The 17,520-nt window shown below is 45.6% G+C and overlaps 1 protein-coding gene and 1 pseudogene across 2 annotated transcripts in view; both read right to left on the reverse strand.

Moving 5' to 3' along the window:
• LOC138249627 (zinc finger protein 208-like) overlaps positions 1-14,231 on the reverse strand; it is a 161,937-nt pseudogene extending 147,706 nt beyond the window's left edge.
• Positions 1-17,520, reverse strand: part of LOC138248903 (zinc finger protein 84-like) — a 222,133-nt gene that overhangs the window by 16,667 nt on the left and 187,946 nt on the right. The window contains exon 2 of one of the 2 annotated variants that reach the window (XM_069202883.1): positions 14,155-14,228. The exons of the other annotated variant lie outside the window; for it this stretch is intronic. The gene's annotated coding sequence lies outside the window, so the exon portion shown is untranslated. The remainder of the gene's footprint in view (positions 1-14,154; positions 14,229-17,520) is intronic. 2 annotated transcript variants of the gene reach the window in all.

Below are 17,520 nucleotides of genomic sequence, written 5' to 3' on the forward strand. Positions count from 1 at the left end.
GTAGAGTAGCGTGTACTGGGGGAGGACCCCATCCACAAGTTTCTCCAACTCCTGTGCAGTGAAGGCAGGGGCCCTTTCCCCAGACGCAGCAGCCATCGTCGCTTCCAGACCGAGGTCACAGCAGCACTAGCAGTGTAGGTCCTCTCTTGTCAAAGGTCAGGTATCTAGTGATTGAACAGATAGAAAATGGCGGTGACGTCTGCGGCGGTGCGCATCATCACCGCCGGCGCACCTGTTCATTGGCTCCTGGGACCCATAGGGTCCAATGTTAACCAATGCAGCATTGCCCCGTGGTCTACGACCGCCTACCGCGACGGTGTGCAACGCCAGCGCAGTTACCCCACAATCCCATTGTCCCTGTTTAGAGGTCAGGCAGCCGCCATTTCAGGGGCCCACATGGCTTCATTTACTACTGCGTCACACATAGCTAGGCCTACACTCAACACACATGCAGGAAGGGTTTTGTGTCTGGTGGAGTCTTGTGTGTAACTGTGGGTACATACCTGGAGGAATAGTGGCTGGTTCTTTGCTGTTGTCCTTCGTAGGCACCGTCAGCTGGGACATATGAGAAGATGGCGGAATCCTCCGGTGTACCGACCGATGGTGGACCTGTTGACAATGGAAGAAAGACATGTCATCGTCACCTACTGGTTTGACCGTGCCACTATCCAGGAACTATATACCCAGTTGGAGCCAGACCTGATGTAACCTATCGCCATCCGACTGGAATCCCCCCTGACGTGCAGGTGCTGTCAGTGCTCCATTTCATAGCAAGTGGGTCATTTCAGACAACTGTGGCCATGGCATCAGGGATGTCCCAGCCTATGTTTTCGACCGTGTTGTCTGCCCTGCTGAAACACGTAAGGAGATACATCATTTTCCCTCAGGTGGAGGATTTGCCTACAGTGAAAGGTGACTTCTATGCCCTTGGACATATCCCCAACATCATAGGTGCCATTGATGGGACCCATGTAGCTCTGCCCCCCCCCACAGGAGTGAACAGGTGTACAGGAACAGGAAGAGTTATCATTCCATGAATGTCCAGATGGTCTGTTTGGCAGACCAGTACATCTCGCAGGTAAATGCTATGTTCCCTGGCTCTGTGCATGACGCCTACATCCTGCGGAATAGCAGCATCCCTGATATGATGGGTCAACTCCAGAGGCACCGTGTATGGCTATTGGGGGACTCTGGTTACCCCCAACCTTTCCTGGCTATTGACCCCAGTGAGGAATCCCAGGAACAGGGCAGAGGAACGGTACAATGATGCCCATGGGCGGACTAGGAGGGTGATCTAACGCACCTTCGGCCTCCTGAAGGCCAGGTTCAGGTGCCTCCATATGACAGGTGGTTCCCTATTCTACTCACCGAAGAAGGTGTGCAACATCATCATCGCCTGCTCCATGCTCCATAATTTAGCTTTGCGACGCCAGGTGCCTTTTCTGCAGGAGGATGATCCAGATGACGGTGTTGTAGCAGCTGTGGAGTCTGTGGAGCCTGTGGACAGTGAGGAGGATGAAGCTGAGGAAGAAGAAAACGACAACAGGGAGTCAGTCATACAGCAATATTTCCAGTGACACACAGGTGAGAAAATTTTCTGGTTTAACATTACATTAACTTTCACACGTCTACCTCTATCCTGTTTGTCAATTTCAATCACTATTTGTTAACTGAGTTGTACCCTTCCATTACGGTTTCACAGGTGTGGTAACCTACGTGTCAACTGCTTGCATTCTTCAAGGGCTTGTGATGTGTGACATAGGTATGTTAGCCTTACAATGGTACAGCCATTATGACACTGTCATTGATAATACAAAGTACAAAATCATAGACTGACTCCAGATTGTTTTGTGTTTCAAGGGTGTTTATTTAAGTGCTCAAAAAATGAAGGGGGGTTGTAAAATGGTGATGGTGGGATGGTGGAGGAATGTCCATGGCAGAGTCCAGTCTATTAGTCTCACAGGTGCACTGCCCATCTGGGCATAGGAAGTGGAGCTAGGGCAGTTCGAATATGGACAGGGTAACAAAGTGGGACAGTGGGAGGACAATCAGGGTGGTCTTATTTCCTTACTTGCCATCTTGCTCTGTCCTGTTCCTGGATCTCAGGGACCGCTTGCGTGGTGGTTGTCCGTCTGCAGGGTGTGGGGTGCTGGTGTGGTGGTCCTGTGGCGGGGCGTCCTGTCCACTTGCGCCGGCGGAGGTGGTGGGCATTTCTTCGTCCTGGCTAGTGTCAGGGGCCCCTTGGAGTGCCACGGTGTCCCTCAAGGTCTGCTGTATGACCTTCAGCACCCCTACGATGGTGCCCAGGGCAGAGCCGATGGTCCTGAGCTCCTCCCTGAACCCCAAATACTGCTCCTCCTGCAGGCGCAGGGTCTCCTGCAACTTGTCCAGGACCGTCGCCATCGTCTCCTGGGAGTGGTGGTACGCTCCCATGATGGAGGAGAGGGACTTGTGGAGAGTTGGTTCCCTTGGCCTGTCCTCCCTCTGTCGCACAGCAGCCCTCCCAGTTTCCCTATGTTCCTGTGCCTCCGTCCCCTGGACCGTGTGCCCACTACTACTGCCCCCAGGTCCCTGTTGTTGTTGGGGTGGTGGGTTACCCTGGGTGCCCTGTAGTGGTGGACACACCGCTGATTGACCTGCCCTGGGTAGGGAGGTTTGAGCCCGCTGGGTGGGTGCTGTGCTGGTGTTACCAGAGGGTGGAAGGTCGGTGTTGGGCTGTGCCTGTGCAAGGGGAACCGACTGTCCTGAGGCCCACGATGGTCTGGGCTGGTCATCAAGATCCAGTAGGGCAGAGCTGCTGTTGTTACTGTGGGCCTCTTTTGGGGGTGGAGTGGTGTTGTCTGGACCCTCTGGTGTGGTGACGGTCCTTCGGGTTCCTGCAGGGGCATAAGTGCATGATTATTGCATGTGTGTGTGTAATGGTGTGCAATGGGTGGGAGTGCGTGAACCCCAGTGCAAGCATTCCTGTGTGGGGCCTTGTGTGATGATGGTTGGGGGGGTGTTCTGGGTATGTGCAGTGAGCATGCTTTGGTGAGGGGTGACCATGCTTAGTTGCGTCATGCAGAGCTTGGTGTTGGGATGGGTGGTTTGTGTTATGGGTACATGAGTTGGAGTCATAGGGAAGGGGGTGAGGGTGGGGGTGTGTGATAGCATGCAGGTAGGGTGGGGGATCTGATAGTTAAGATTTGACTTACCAGTGTCCCATCCTCCACCGACTCCTCCGAGGCCCTCAGGATGCAAGATGGTCAAGACTTGCTCCTCCCATGTTGTTAGTTGTGGGGGAGGAGGATGGGGTCCGCCGCCAGTCTGCTGTACAGCGATGTTGTGCCTGGAGACCGTGGAACGCACCTTCCCCCGTAGGTCGTTCCACCTCTTCCTGATGTCCTCCCTATTTCTTGGGTGCAGTCCCACGGCGTTGACCCTGTCCACTATTCTGCGCCATAACTCCATCTTCCTGGCTATTCATGTGTGCTGTACCTGTGAGCCAAATAGCTGTGGCTCTACCCGGACGATTTCCTCCACCATGACCCTGAGCTCTTCCTCAGAGAAGCGGGGGTGTCTTTGGCATGCCATGGGGTGGTGTGGGGTGGTGTATGTGGTGATGAGTGTGGTGAGTGTAGTGGTGTTTTGTGCGTGGATGTTGTGTGGGTGATGGTGTTGTGTGCCTCTGTGTGATGGGGTTGTCTATTCTGTGCTCTCTCTCTGGCCTTCTTTCAGAATTTCTGGTCGTAGGGGTTTGTGGGTGATGTGGGTGTGTGTTTTATATTGGATTGGGTGTGTGGGAGTGTTGTTTGTATGTGTATCAGGTGTGTATATTTTGAATTGTCCAATGTGGCGGTGTTTTGGAGCTGTGTGTGTATTTTGAGCGCAGCGGTCTGTACCGCCAATGGAATACCACGGTTGAAAGACCGCCGCGTGGATTCGTGGGTCGTAATAGCATGGGCGTGTTTCTGTTGGCGTGGAGGTGGAGGATTTTTTTCCGCATGTTTATCGCTGACCTTTGGTGTGGCGTTGTTGTGTGGGTGTCTCAATTTAGGTGGATTCCGAGATGTGTGTCATAATAGCTGTAGCGGTCTACCGCGGCTGCGCCGGTGTATTGGCGGTCTTCTGCATGGCGGTAAGCGACTTTTACCGCCAATGTTGTAATGACCCCCATAGTGTTTGAATTTGAGTTTCTGCAAATATTTGTAATTTGTACATCACCAAGTAAAGTGTTCTGATTTATTTTGTTCCTACTTAAATCTCTGTTTGCATCACATTTCTGAATTACAAAAAAAGTGATTTTGTAATTCCTGATGTATTTTGAAATAATTGTACTATTCATTTACAAGCTATTTAATATTTTGTTAGAAAAAAACCTGACATCCTACAGCCGTTTGTTTCACAAAGATTGTCAGACTGCTTTCTTTACAAAATCGTCTAACTGCAGTAAGAGAAAGAAAAGTGTACACCATTTACCAGGATAAGATAAGCATCAATTAGCGAAAAGAAGAACGAACATTTGACGCAGTCTTTAAACTTACAGCAAATGTGTCTAGAGAAAAACAAGATCTTAAGGGATCTTTTTTGCTCATTCACTTATTGAGCAGAATACATGTTCCTTTCCAGCTTAAGTTCACTCGCCAGAACGGACTAGTAGGTCTTAAAAAAAAGCTTGGCCTGTTAAAATCTGACTCGCCATAGCAAGTGGGCGAACAGGTATTTTGGGTCTGGTAGACACTTAGGGCCTCATTACGAGTTTGATGGAGGGGATTAGTCCATCACAAACGTGACGCATATCCCGCCCGCCATATTACAAGTTCCATTATATCCTATATTAACATTACCTTGGGGTCCCCACTGACTTTAAGGAATTCCTTGGGACTCCAGGTAAAATGAAAAGCAAAGACAGATGTGAACTGGGAATTAATCACTGTTCCCTGACATCACAGCGTACATGCTTCAACCACCCTGGCCCAGCCGGGTTGCGTGGCTTTTGCAGGAACCTTACAGAGCAGATTCCAAAATTAGATACAAGGAGAGTATCCTATTTACCAAAGCAACAGGAGAGAGGCCCCAGGTGACAGAGCACCTATAAAGACTATCAAGCCAAAACCTCCCCTTGGAATTTCAATAATTAGCACTCAAACACCTGACACCATTCACTCAACCCTATCACAATTATTTAACGCAGTTTTCCATCCAGAACAAACAAAATTTAGTACCACAAAAGAATCAGATTGTCAAGAGCTTTGATACCACATATGCCAAAACATATGCAGTTATACCACAGATGGACAATGACAAAATGTTCACCATCTACCTGTCCGCTGATGAATTTTATTACAAGAACGGAGGCTACTATTATGCATATATTCCTTTAATGCCACTTCAAAGAAGATAACATCATAAATAAAATATTCCAGAACAGAACATCCAGTACACATATCACCTCCATGGAGACAGTATTCTGCCTCTTTTAACTGCTGCTCCCCGCAGATAAGTATCTTTCTCTTTCTCATTCCTTGTTAGCTCCTTTAAGTGTATTGTGTGCAGTTCCAATTTACTGAACGTTTTGCTTATTAGGGTTATTGTTAATGAATCAATGAACACTGACTTTCCTTTGCAGGGTTTTTGTTTTCCTTACCAGGAGTATTCATCCTGCTTCTGTCATTTCAGCCCAGGTGGCTCCTCAAACGCATCGGTCTGCTACAAAAGCAGTATAACCGACTCTATTACAAATGATCGGGTGCACCCACTGAGGCCGCTTCCTTGAATGCGGCCTCCCAGGCCACCCTCTGAGGTCGCTTCCTTGAAGAAGGCCTCCGAGGTCACACGTCTATTCCACATCAACAGTGGTTTCAGTTCTGAGCTGTAGCTTTTCAGAATTGGGCTTTACTGAGAAGTATTTTGTTTCGGCGAGCAAGCCCCTCCGTATAACCAGCAGGGGTTTCACTTCTGGGTTGTAACCTTTTCTTCGTCAAATGGGCTGCATTCTAACAGAGGCGGCACAAGTTTCTTCCTTGCGTACATCATTGGAGGTTAGAAATGCATTGGGCAATGGTCTACCGGCCCAACGTGAGTATTTAACCTCCATTTTCCTTTGGGGCTACGGCCTTAGATTTGTTTTACATGCAATTGTACGGCGATCTTGACGCATCAACTTGACAGTTTCAATCTCCACTTGGTTTGGCAACTGTATCAACCGTCCGAATTACTTTCCAAGAAGAGTGGGCATCCTTTTGCAGTTTCTACTTAATTTAACAATTTACATTAATTACTATATTTGGTGAATTCTAATTTATCTACCTAAAATCTGTTATGTAACAAATCTGCTTCACTAGCCAAACTCATTTTGAACCTGTAAAATGAGTGACATAGATGACCACACATCTGACATAAATGGTCACACATCTGAAAGCTGGCAGGTCAGAATTAATGAGGATTTAATAAAAAAAAACGAATTCAACATGAAATGTGGTCCTGTGTCAAGAGACACTAGACCAATTTGTGGTTGAGAGCGACTCAGATGATAATGGAGGGGATTCTCTTCCTATTACCTTGGAAAGGATGGCTCAAAGTAACAAAGGGGTAGGCGTAAAAGGAAAACTACGCATCTCAATAACACTGAAAAAGGGGTTAAAGCCTATAAAAAAATAGGAGGTCTAAGCACCTTGCATAGAATGGAGGTCTTAAGCACCTCAAGGAGAATTGGAGGTCCACGAACTTCACAAAGATTGGGCACACTACACAACGCAAAATTGAATAGTGACCCTCATGGCACACTGGACTGTGATGTCCCCAATGATGCAAATTAAGTTGGATCTTTTAATGAGAACCCCTTACATGACTATGTCCTAGATTTGAATAATGATTAATTCAATCAAGACGAATTCCTTGTGGATGAAGACCTCCCATCCTCCTCAAAGGATGTAATCAGAGATCCGCTGGGTGAAGAAATGTTCTCCCCTGATAATATCAAGAGCCCAAAGAGTGCAGAATGGTACCCACAGGAACACGGGGCAAGATTAATCAACTGGTTGATTCGTAACCCCCTTGAGAGGAGAGTTAGGAACAGTCGCGACTCGCTGCACTCTAAAGGGGCAGGGGCAGTGCGGCATGCGGGGAAGGGGGCGGACAAAAACATTTAATAAATAAGAAATAAAAATGTACCCGCTTCCGCGCCACTCCTCTTTCCCTCGTCACTGCAGGCACAAGTTCCCAGCCTGCCCTGCAGGCAATCTGGACGATGCTCAGAACAGCGTTAGGATTGGCTGGAACGCCCAGCCAGGGCGCTCCCAGGCTGAGTGGGAGGCTGTGCCTGCTCTCTCTAGCCCAGCAACACAGTGCCAGGCTGGAGAGTGCACAGTGCACATGTGGGTTTGGCCAGCCCGAGACCACAAGTCAAACATACATGCGCACTGAGGGGAGTGCACAGTGCACTCCCAGTCATCCCCCATGGCCCGCCTCTTTAACAACAAAACTATGATAACCACAGTTTATTGTTGTTAAAGGCTATAGCTGCTCGCAGGGGCAACTCTCCTCCCCCATAGCCGCTGGTTAGGAACATTCAAAGAAATGAATGTTCACAACCGGTCGTATACGATAAGAACTGCCTTACACCCAACCTTTACCCAGAGTTAATAACATTTCTTTTTAAACTGGGTAGAGACCCTAGGTGAGGCCTTGATCCTCACCTGCTAGGATCGTCTTCTGGATGTTAGGACCTCTGGCAAGGAGTACTGACTTATTAGAAGATGCCTGTATCAATGAAGTACCTTTGGATATTCACTTACTAAGAGGTTGGAGCTGAAGCGCTATGGGTTTGCTTGGCAACGCCAACGCCGTGCTGAACATTGAGAGACATAGGGTTGTCCTCTTAAAAATTAACCCTAAACGTGGGGACCTGGCAGATCGTGAACCCTCTACAAATCCTAAGGGTCTTCTCTTTGGGGAGGACATGATCAAAACTCTTAATAAGTATGTTCCAACCTTTACCGCCCTAGACAAAGCACAAACCAACATGTGTTACGTCTTTAGTCCAGGTGTTTTTGGTCGGGCTGGCAGAAGGGGACTTTCTGCCGGCCAGGGTATACAAAGGTCCCACTTTTCCAGCTATAGACAAGCAAGAGGAGTCTACAGAGAAAACTGCGTGAGGGGGAAAAGAAAACAAAGGATATTGGTATAGTTGGAAGACAACAGACCGACTGGCTAAGTCCTTTATAGATCTCTTTATTTTCTTAGTGTTCTCGAGACGTAAGTCTTCAAAAAAAAAATATATATATTAATAATAATAATAAATACAAAAAAGAAATGTCCTTTATCTTTCTTAGTTTGTTTTGTGATTCTCTGATCTTCTTTTGACTTCGATTATTGTTTGTCTTGCGTTTCTTCAATTGTCCTTTTCTTCTTTCCTTTTTTAGGTCTTTTTGTCATCAGCTTTTTCCCCGGAGGAAACCTCGTCATGTAGAGGAATGAGGAATAATGAAACAAAACCGTAGATGGAGGGGGGGTAACAAAAAGAAAAGGTAAGTGGATTTTGTTTTGAATTAAGTAATCTCTTTGGTTTAATTATAGTGCGGGAGGAGAAAAAAGGGGGGTGGCTGGAGGAGTGTATAGGACGAGGAGGATAGTACCGAAAACAAAGGAACGTCCCGGGGGGAAAGAGAAGAAAGTGCGCATATGGTCGTTTTTGGACACCTCAGTGAAAGCCAGGTTCTTAAAACAAAAATATTCTATCTTATCCCTGTTTTCCTGTTCTTCCTCGCTATTCCTCTGTTGTTTTGCCTCCACCCCCTCCTGCCCGTCCCTTGTCCCCTCTCCTGCCTCTCCACTTCCAAAATAAGCCGCTGGTGTTGGTGAGGTATGCACACACCTGAGTGAGCCACGCCCCTCCAGGGACGTGGCGGGGTTCTCCAGTTTGTCTGCCCAGCGGTTTTGGGTCTCTGCTCTCCTCCGCTCCCTGACACATCGCCGACAGCACGCTCTCCTCGTCGCTCTTCCTGGCAGTTGACTCGACCTCATCGTGGACCGTTCCACGTTGTTCAATTTCCTTGCTCCTTGCGTCGCCAGCCTCTGTAGTTTCTTCCTCTCTTTCCTCTCCGTTGCATCTTTGTGTTCCCCTTTTACCTGCCGTCAGTCGGTTATCCGGGTTGACGCTCCGGTCGTCAACCCTCTCTAAGGTACCCCCCGGGTACGAAGATAACGGTCCCATAGTGTCCTCGGGAGACAGGGATATCGCAACCCTGTCACAGATACCGAGGCAGAAACTTCTCCCAGAGAGGAAGCGCTTTCCGTGGAAGAGTCAACAAAGGACGCGGTCAAACCTCGTCAGGATACCAGGGTGAGTACATCAAATTTTCTTTCTTTCCCGATAAAGGTGGGAGGTTGTCTCAGGTTCTTTTTCCATGTTTGGGAAACAGTTACACAAGACCCATGGGTCTTACAGACCATTCAAGGATTCAAAACAGGTTTCTCAAAAGAACCTGCCCAGTTCTCTTCCCCAAGAGAACTGAATTCATCACCCTCACAGGAAGTTATTGTAGAGGAAGAGATAGGTACTATGTTACAAAAAGGAGCAATCCTACAAGTGCCCCTAGAAAACAAGTTGTTCGTAAGCACTCTGTTTTAGTGGAAAAGAAGGACAAGGGGGGGAGGCCTGTAATAAATTTAAGAAGTCTAAACAAATTTCTAGTCTACAGACACTTCAAGATGGAAGGTATCCATCTTCTTAAAGATATGTTGTTGAAAGAGGATTGGCTCGTGAAATTAGACCTGAAGAATGCTTATTTTATGAATCCAATGGCCAAGGAATACCAATCTTAACTTCAGGTCATCTGGAAGGGTCGCCTTTACCAATTCGGTGCACTTCCTTTTGGCCCGTCATCAGCATCTTGGTTTTTACCAAGGGACTGAGCCAGTAGCTTCCTACCTCTGAGAGAGAGGCATACGGATGGTCATCTATCTGGAAGACATCCGCATGTCTCAATGCCAGTCGCAGATTCTGAGGGATCCAGTTATGTCTATTTCCCTTTTACAGAATTTAGGGCCAGATGTAGCAAAGGTTTTTCCCCATTCTGTTTCTACGGGAAAAAGTGTTTGTACATATGGCCCTTAGGCTTTATTGTAAACAAAGGTAAGTCTGTTCTTACCCTGTCCAGGGCTAGAGTTCTTGGTTTTCACCATAGATACTGTAAATGTAGTTCTCAAACTTCCTTTAAAAAAAATATCACAAGAATACGGAACAAAATATGTTTTACTGGGCAAAATGGAGTCTATAACACTGATAGAGCTATCCAGACTCTTAGGTCTTTTATCTTCACCCAACCAGGCCATCTTCCCAGGTCCGTTACATTATCAAGCAATGTAGAGAATAAAAGGGAAAGCTCTTCGGGAAGGCTTTGTGATATGGAGACAGGGTAATCCTAGATGGGGATGCCAGACTAGAACTTTCCTGGTGGCTGGAGAATGGAATGGCAGAGCAATTTTTGGTTGTTCTCCAGACTTCATTTTGGAGTGGTGCGCGACATCTACTGGTTGGGGTGCACGCCAAGGCACACAGGACACTGGTGGTTTGTGGTCACAATTAGAGATGAAACAACAGATCAACTGTTTAGAGTTGCCAGCAGGGCTCTATGCCCTTATGAGTTTCAAAAAATTTTTAAAGGACAGCGTAGAACTGCTAAAGATGGACAATGTTTCTGCAGTAGCATATATCAATCGACTAGTCCTGAATGTTACAATAGTTTCTTCTGATTCTTAAAACTGGCTGTATGGGAGATTTTCATGTAATGTTCATAGATAGAAACTATTGAATTTCAACAAGCTATTCATGTTAGTGGCTTTGTAGTACATCTTAGTTTTCTGACCCGCTCGTGTCTTTCTGTGCTGTTGCCTCCCTCATGCTGCAAGCTCTCTTGTGTGCTTCTCCTTCCAAACTACCCAAAACACCATGGTCAGTGTTGCTTTCTGAAGTGTGTGCTTCTCCCAGGCCCTATTGCTTTCCCTCACGCACTGCTTTCCCTCTCTGTTGCAATCCTGGGAAAATATATTGTTTTGGCTGGGACTGGGCAGAGAATTGCTGCTGAAGCCCCGTCCTAGAAAAAACACTTTTGTGCTATTCCGTTTATTATTTCCCTTTCTTGAGGCATCTTGGACAGGTAAAAGAAAATTGCCCCCTATCAGTTAGTAGTCGTGTAATGACAAGCAGGCAAGCAAAGACACTTGCATGTGCCCTGTCATTATGCATGAAAAAAGGATCTGCTGTATTGCATTGCCAAGAGGTACTGGCAAAGCCAATGGGTCCCAAAGGGAAGACGCTCTTGCTTTCTAAAAGCTTATTTCTCTAATAAGTAGTATGATGCAATACTTCCTCAAAGCCTGCATGAAGCGATGCTTTCAGGTCTAAACTCCTGTAAAAAGCTGGATTATTGAAGTACCCATTCTTTAGGCATTCAAGTTCCTCACCGGATGCTTTTGGGAAGATTGTAGTGGGTTGGGGAGTATATGAAATGCCTCTGATGGCACCTAATTCAAATTAAGATTCTAAATTTGTTGGTAAACTAATTGGCTTCCTGATACAAGCGGCCTGCTGAACATTCCAACCACAGCATCCACATAGAGACAAACGACCCCGAGCTGACAGCCCCACTGTCTAAGTATCTGCCTGATTCTTTGCAGAGTCTGCATAGCCAGAGTGAAAGCGAAATCCTGCACCAAACATTCTTCAGCCTCACGGGATTCTGGGATGAGTGGTTTTGAGAATTAATCAGACATTGAATAGAAAGCTTGACAACACACCTGCAGTTTGCCTGTTAGGCCTCTTCAGCAGACCTACCCCCTATAACGATGAAGAATAGATACGTAGGCGACGGGTGGCCATGAAATGAAGGGTATCGGGAGAAAAGGGGGCCCTAGATTGGAGACATGGGTGACTGATGTTACAAGCTGGGAGTGAACAGAGGAAAGGGCATTGCAGAGGAAAGAGACGAGGGGATTCCAACGCCAACCTATAGCGCCCCTGTGGACGGAGGTGGTTGACGGATGGGAGACACTAGATACGGCAGATGCTTCGACTGAAGGACAAGAGAATTCGGTGGCGTAGAACAAGAGAGCAATTAGTGACGTTAACGCTAGCACTGTTAAGAGCAGGTTACCTTTCAGATTATGGGGCCCAATGTCAGGGACGAGAAAGGGGGGAGTGTGAGGGGTTGACCATGTTATACCGCTTAGCATTGACCTTAAAAGGCATAATGGGTGAATACCACAGTCTACCCTACTAGGACCTCCCCATGACCCCTCCAACATGGGGATGCCGACAGCCAGTGTCCCAACATCTATTTGAATGCGAACGCCCACAATCCCAAAACTGCGAAAATTAAGGACAAAGTTGTACGTTTGTAGATTAGTGTATTGTCTATTTTAAGACAATTATTATAAAGTGGCATACTGATATTCTGCGAGTGTACCATCACCTCTGACCCTGTAGGGGAACTGATACCAGTGACCCGCAATGTGAGGTGCACATATGTAGGCTTTTTATGTGATCGCTTTCACAAACTGAAAACTGTTTACCATCAGAAGGCTGTATGTCTATTTTCTGTTTGACTACTTACCTATTACTGTATGATTTTGCATGTCAACTACAAACGTAGTGTTGAACGCTTTCCATGTTTTTGAAATGCCAAGAGGAGTGTTAAAAAAACATTCTGTGTCTGGATGATGGAGTGTACATGCTATTTAGGAGACCTGGTGGTAAGACATGACTGTTGCTCATGAAAGAGGTAAAAGTGCACCTCGGTTTTGCTTTTGACATTAAATCAATAAGGGTTGTAATGAGGGCCTTAAAGTTTAGTTTTGGGATTCATTATGTGTTGCTAGAAGCATGGATAGTGAAGAAAAGCATCTTATTTTTGGTATGAGGAGCTCATAAACGAAAGTATCATAATTTGGGGGTAAAAAATAGCTTGTGTGTCCCAAGAGGGTTTCTGAGCTGTGGGCAGTCATTTGTTGTCAATTAACTCTTGACATAGCCTTGAAGAACGAAAAGTACATGTGTGTCCAGGCAATGTAAACTATTTGTAGTGCGCTCAGGGTCTCACACATGTAGTCATTACTCTCAGTGTCAATTAAAATGCCTATCTTTTTGTTTCATATTTTTGTGTGTTGAGTACAACAAACACTAAACTAGCCCCCAGTCTGTGGATTGAGTATGTGCTAGTTTTTCAACATGTGGTTTTAATTACGTCTTCCTAGTAGGCTGGAGAGTAAAGTACAGTGTTGTATTTTTGGGTACAGAGAGATAACAGAACAATGTATGATTTAGCAGGTTTGGTCATTAGGGAAAAAACAAGGCTACCAACTACCCCACCGTCGATGGGAGTGCTTACCCAAGGAGGAGGAGTCCCAACGATGCCCTCAGCATACTGAGAGTGGAGGAGGACGTGCAAAGAAAGAACAGAAGAAAAGACAGAAAAAGCATCAGAGAGGAAAGACATGGAGAGGGAAAACCAACAAAGGAGTATAAAAGGTTCTCTCAGGCTGACAATCTTTGACCCCAAGGCCTGGGAAGCGGAGGACTGCCAACAAGGAGTCAGCTCATAGAGGAGGATACCCTGCTGCACAAGGAACATGATGAAGAGCTACATTACGTATGACAGCCAAGAGGAATCAAAACTGAGGAGCTGGTATTGGCGAGAAGAGAACTAGAGAGCCAAGAGGCAAACCTTGAAATACAGACAAACAACTGAGACGGAAACCTCCACTCCTTCTGGAAACGCTGTGGCTCCATCATACTTCATGGGGAGACCATGGCTGCCCAGGTGTGAGACAGGGTTAACCCGTGGAAGAAACAGGTCCGCAAAAATACAGGCAAAGAGGCTGGCACAGTGCCCTTGGGGGGCAACTAAGGGCAAAACCATGACAATTATTCATAGAATCCTGCTTACAGGTTGAGTCCTAATAGCAACTGGGTTCCTTTTTGTTTAGAAGCAAGTCTTGATGGCCTAACTAAGGGCACTATTCTTTTGATGGAAGAGGAGAAGAGAGTATGAAACAGTACATAGAAAGTAGAACACAGCTAAAAAAAATATAGCTGATAAATGAGATGTTGAGAGGAATCTGCTTTCCAATAACTTGTTTATTTCTTTTACTTTATCTGGTTTACATTTCACTTACCTTTTCCTTTAATCTGAGGATACTGGAGGTGGAGCTCTAATTGGTCTTTGCCGCTTGGAAGTAGCCTGCTGGGTCTAAGAAAAATAGAAGAAACGATCCTGTGAGATCTTCACAGACTTTCTAAAGAATCTGAGCCTGTATAATAACTGGAGGACAATAAAACATTTCATTATTCAGAGAGCCTTGTAATTGGCCTGTGTTACTGAACTAAAACAAACCTACATTCCACACCCTGTTTTTGACCCAAGATCCTCAGTTCCATGTACACTCGATCTGTTTTTAAAGTGTGTGTGTGAGCGAATGTGTTTAAGAATGTGTGTGTGAAGGAATATGTTTAAGAGTCTGTGTGTGTGTCTTTCTATCTGTCTGTCTGACTTTGCATCTTGCCTAGTCGATCTGTCTCTGTATCTATCTCAGACCTTTGGGGCAGTTAAGACAAGAGCACGCTAGGGTTTGGTCTGGAGGCAACTACTGGTGTTTGACACTTATCACAAGGGGGTGTTTGTGGTCTACATCAATCACTGGACATCTCCATCACATCTCAAGCTGCTCCTCTACACCATTTGTAGGCTATGCCCGAGATTCACTTGCAAGATTTTTTGTTTGCATCTTTCCTTGCTTCTCATTGGTCAGCGCCTGTCAGTTTCACATTCTTCCTTGTGTGTTTGTCCCTTCGATGGAGCATGGACAGAGTTCTGAATAATTGCTTTATTGGTGCCCTTCGATGGTTCAGACTTGGATCCTGGTACTTTTTGTTTTTAATCCTTGCTCTCTCCTGTTGCAGTTGCCTCCTTGTTGTAGACCTGAGACATGGGAGTGGAGAAATGCGACTTTACTCCCACATGTCACTGTAGCCCTGGGTCACTCCGTGGGCCAGTGACAGCTGGTGAAATTTGAAAATGGCAGGACAGATACAATTCAAAGTGAAAAGCAGTGAGTAAGTAAACAAAACATGCAACCCTCAACTCCTAAAAGAAGGTTTAGCTGGGGTGGGGAAATTTCGGCCAGATAAAGTACTATTGTGAGACCATGTATTCACAAGCATTTGCAATGCAATGGGTCTCGTATTTGCCTGATTTAGAGCTACTGTTGTTGTAAATTCATAATCTGTTTTTTTCTTGCCACATAAATAGATCAACCCTGCCTAATAATTTGGTCTTTTCCTGCCACATAATACCAGTGGCCCTGCATGTAACTAAATCACTCCTGTTTACCTTCTTCCTATACCTGCAGCCAAAAATGAAAATGTTGCCATTTAGAATCCTAATTTAAATCTTCATTGCTAATTCCAATAGAATACCACTTTCACCACTCCACCATCAGAGTTGCTGGCTGGCTAACACAATTGCCCAAAACAAGAAAGCCAGGGAGGAGTAATGAGAGAAATAAACTAGAAGAGTCACCCAAACACATCAAGAGTGTTCAGCGACAGTGTAATCAGGATGTTAAGTTGGCCTGAATCATGGTCATAATTGCAATGAGGAGACATTATTAAAACATAAAAAACATGAAAATAACATTTTTAAGAAACATGGTCATGTTACTGTATAGTTAGCCCCTAGAGAGCATAACCACCTGAAAAGAAAATGACTGAAAGTATTGCAGTGTAACCACCTATTTAGTCATAGAGGGCACAGTGCATTACACATTTTCAGAACTTGCAGCTCACTGCAATGATATTACAAACAAGACCCTTAAAAACACAAACTACTCCCAGCTGTAAAACAAAGGTCCATGCCATGAGAGAGCTTAAAAAGAAACTGAATGGAGGGAGGAGTTATTATTTTGGGGTCCCCACTGACCTAGTGTGGGGACCCAGAGATGACCTAGACAGAAAGAGCAGGTTGTGGTGAACATTTTGAAGGTGGTTCCATTGTCCTAATACCACCACAGGCTGAGTTATAAGCAAACATGTTTTGTGAAACAATGCCCTGCAAAGCATTATGGGATGACCCAGTGCAGCAAAAACTGTAGTATGTTGACTGTAATGCTCAGGACAGCCCTTAGAGGACACCAAAATAAAAATATCATTTGTAAGAAACGTGGTCATGTAACCATATAATTACCCCCTAAAGGACATAACCACATGAAAATAAAATGGCAGAAAGTAATTTAGTACAACCATGTAATAAGCCCCTAGAGCACATGGAGTGACCTACACATTTTCAGGTCTAGCAGGCCTCCTGCAATACTAAGGCCCCAGAACACAAACTACTCCAAGCTGTAAAACAAAAGTTCCAGCCATAAAGGTGACAATGGTGGAAGAGGTTATTATTTTGGACTCCGCAATAACATAGTGTGAGAACCCAGCTATGACCTAAACAGAAAGAGTGAATTGTGCTGAATGTTTTGGTGGTGGTCCCATTGTCATAGGACCACCACAGTCAGAGTTAAGGCAAAAATGTTTTGAAAAAGAATGCTTGCAAAGCATCATGCGGCAACTTTTCCCGAGTGCACTGAATATTGTAGTATCAGCTCTCCCGCTGCGCTGAGTGTGGATTTCTGTGTTTTTTTTAGAAAAGCATTTGTCAATCATAAGTGTTTTTGGGACAACTTTGGAGCGTGAAGGAGAGAGCTAAAAGAAATGACTCAGATTAGGTAACAGTGTGAACAATGTGACCAGCGCTTCAATATCGCCAATGGAGTTTGCGCTGTGAGAGCCATGGCTGCCATGGAGCACGAAGGGGAGACACAAAATAATAAAATAGTTCACTCACGCTGAATTATATCAGCAATCATGCAATTATCCATGTAACAGGGTCAGTCTGCAAGGTGGTAACAAAACCGTCCCAGGGTGGGACAAACGTAAAGCAATTACCAATTACATCAAGGCCACGAACGAGTGAAAGTGATGGGAGTGTGGGTGCAGTTAAAAACCCACAATGCTTACATTAGGTCAAAGATTTTGCACACTCAACCTAAAAAAGGAGTCTATATCCATCCAGGATAAGACAAAAGCAAAAACTACATGCGTTGCACAAGGCTTCTCTGTGTGTTCTCCATCTAGGCCTGTAAGTGCAATGGAAACAGTACATTTTAGCTTGTGTCATAACAATTTCACATAGAGGTTCACTTATTTCAGTATAAAAATTAAACCTGTTGCAAGCTTCTAGGAGGTGGCCCTAATTGATTACACTACTTCATAACAATTGCATTATATCAATCTAGTCACTGAAAGTGCTACTAGTATCATTTACTGTGAAAAAATGCTCACTGATGTGCTTTCCTAAGATGTCTGACGGATTTAGTGGAGGTTTCTGATGGCCATTAATGCTGCGCCACAACAACATGAAAGTGAGCAGCCCGTCATCTATTAAACACTGAAGAGGGACTGCTGCAAAACAGATGTTTCTCACTGTCCGACTG

The sequence above is a fragment of the Pleurodeles waltl genome, chromosome 8 (assembly GCF_031143425.1).
Source record: "Pleurodeles waltl isolate 20211129_DDA chromosome 8, aPleWal1.hap1.20221129, whole genome shotgun sequence".
NCBI classification, from domain to species: Eukaryota; Metazoa; Chordata; class Amphibia; order Caudata; family Salamandridae; genus Pleurodeles; species Pleurodeles waltl.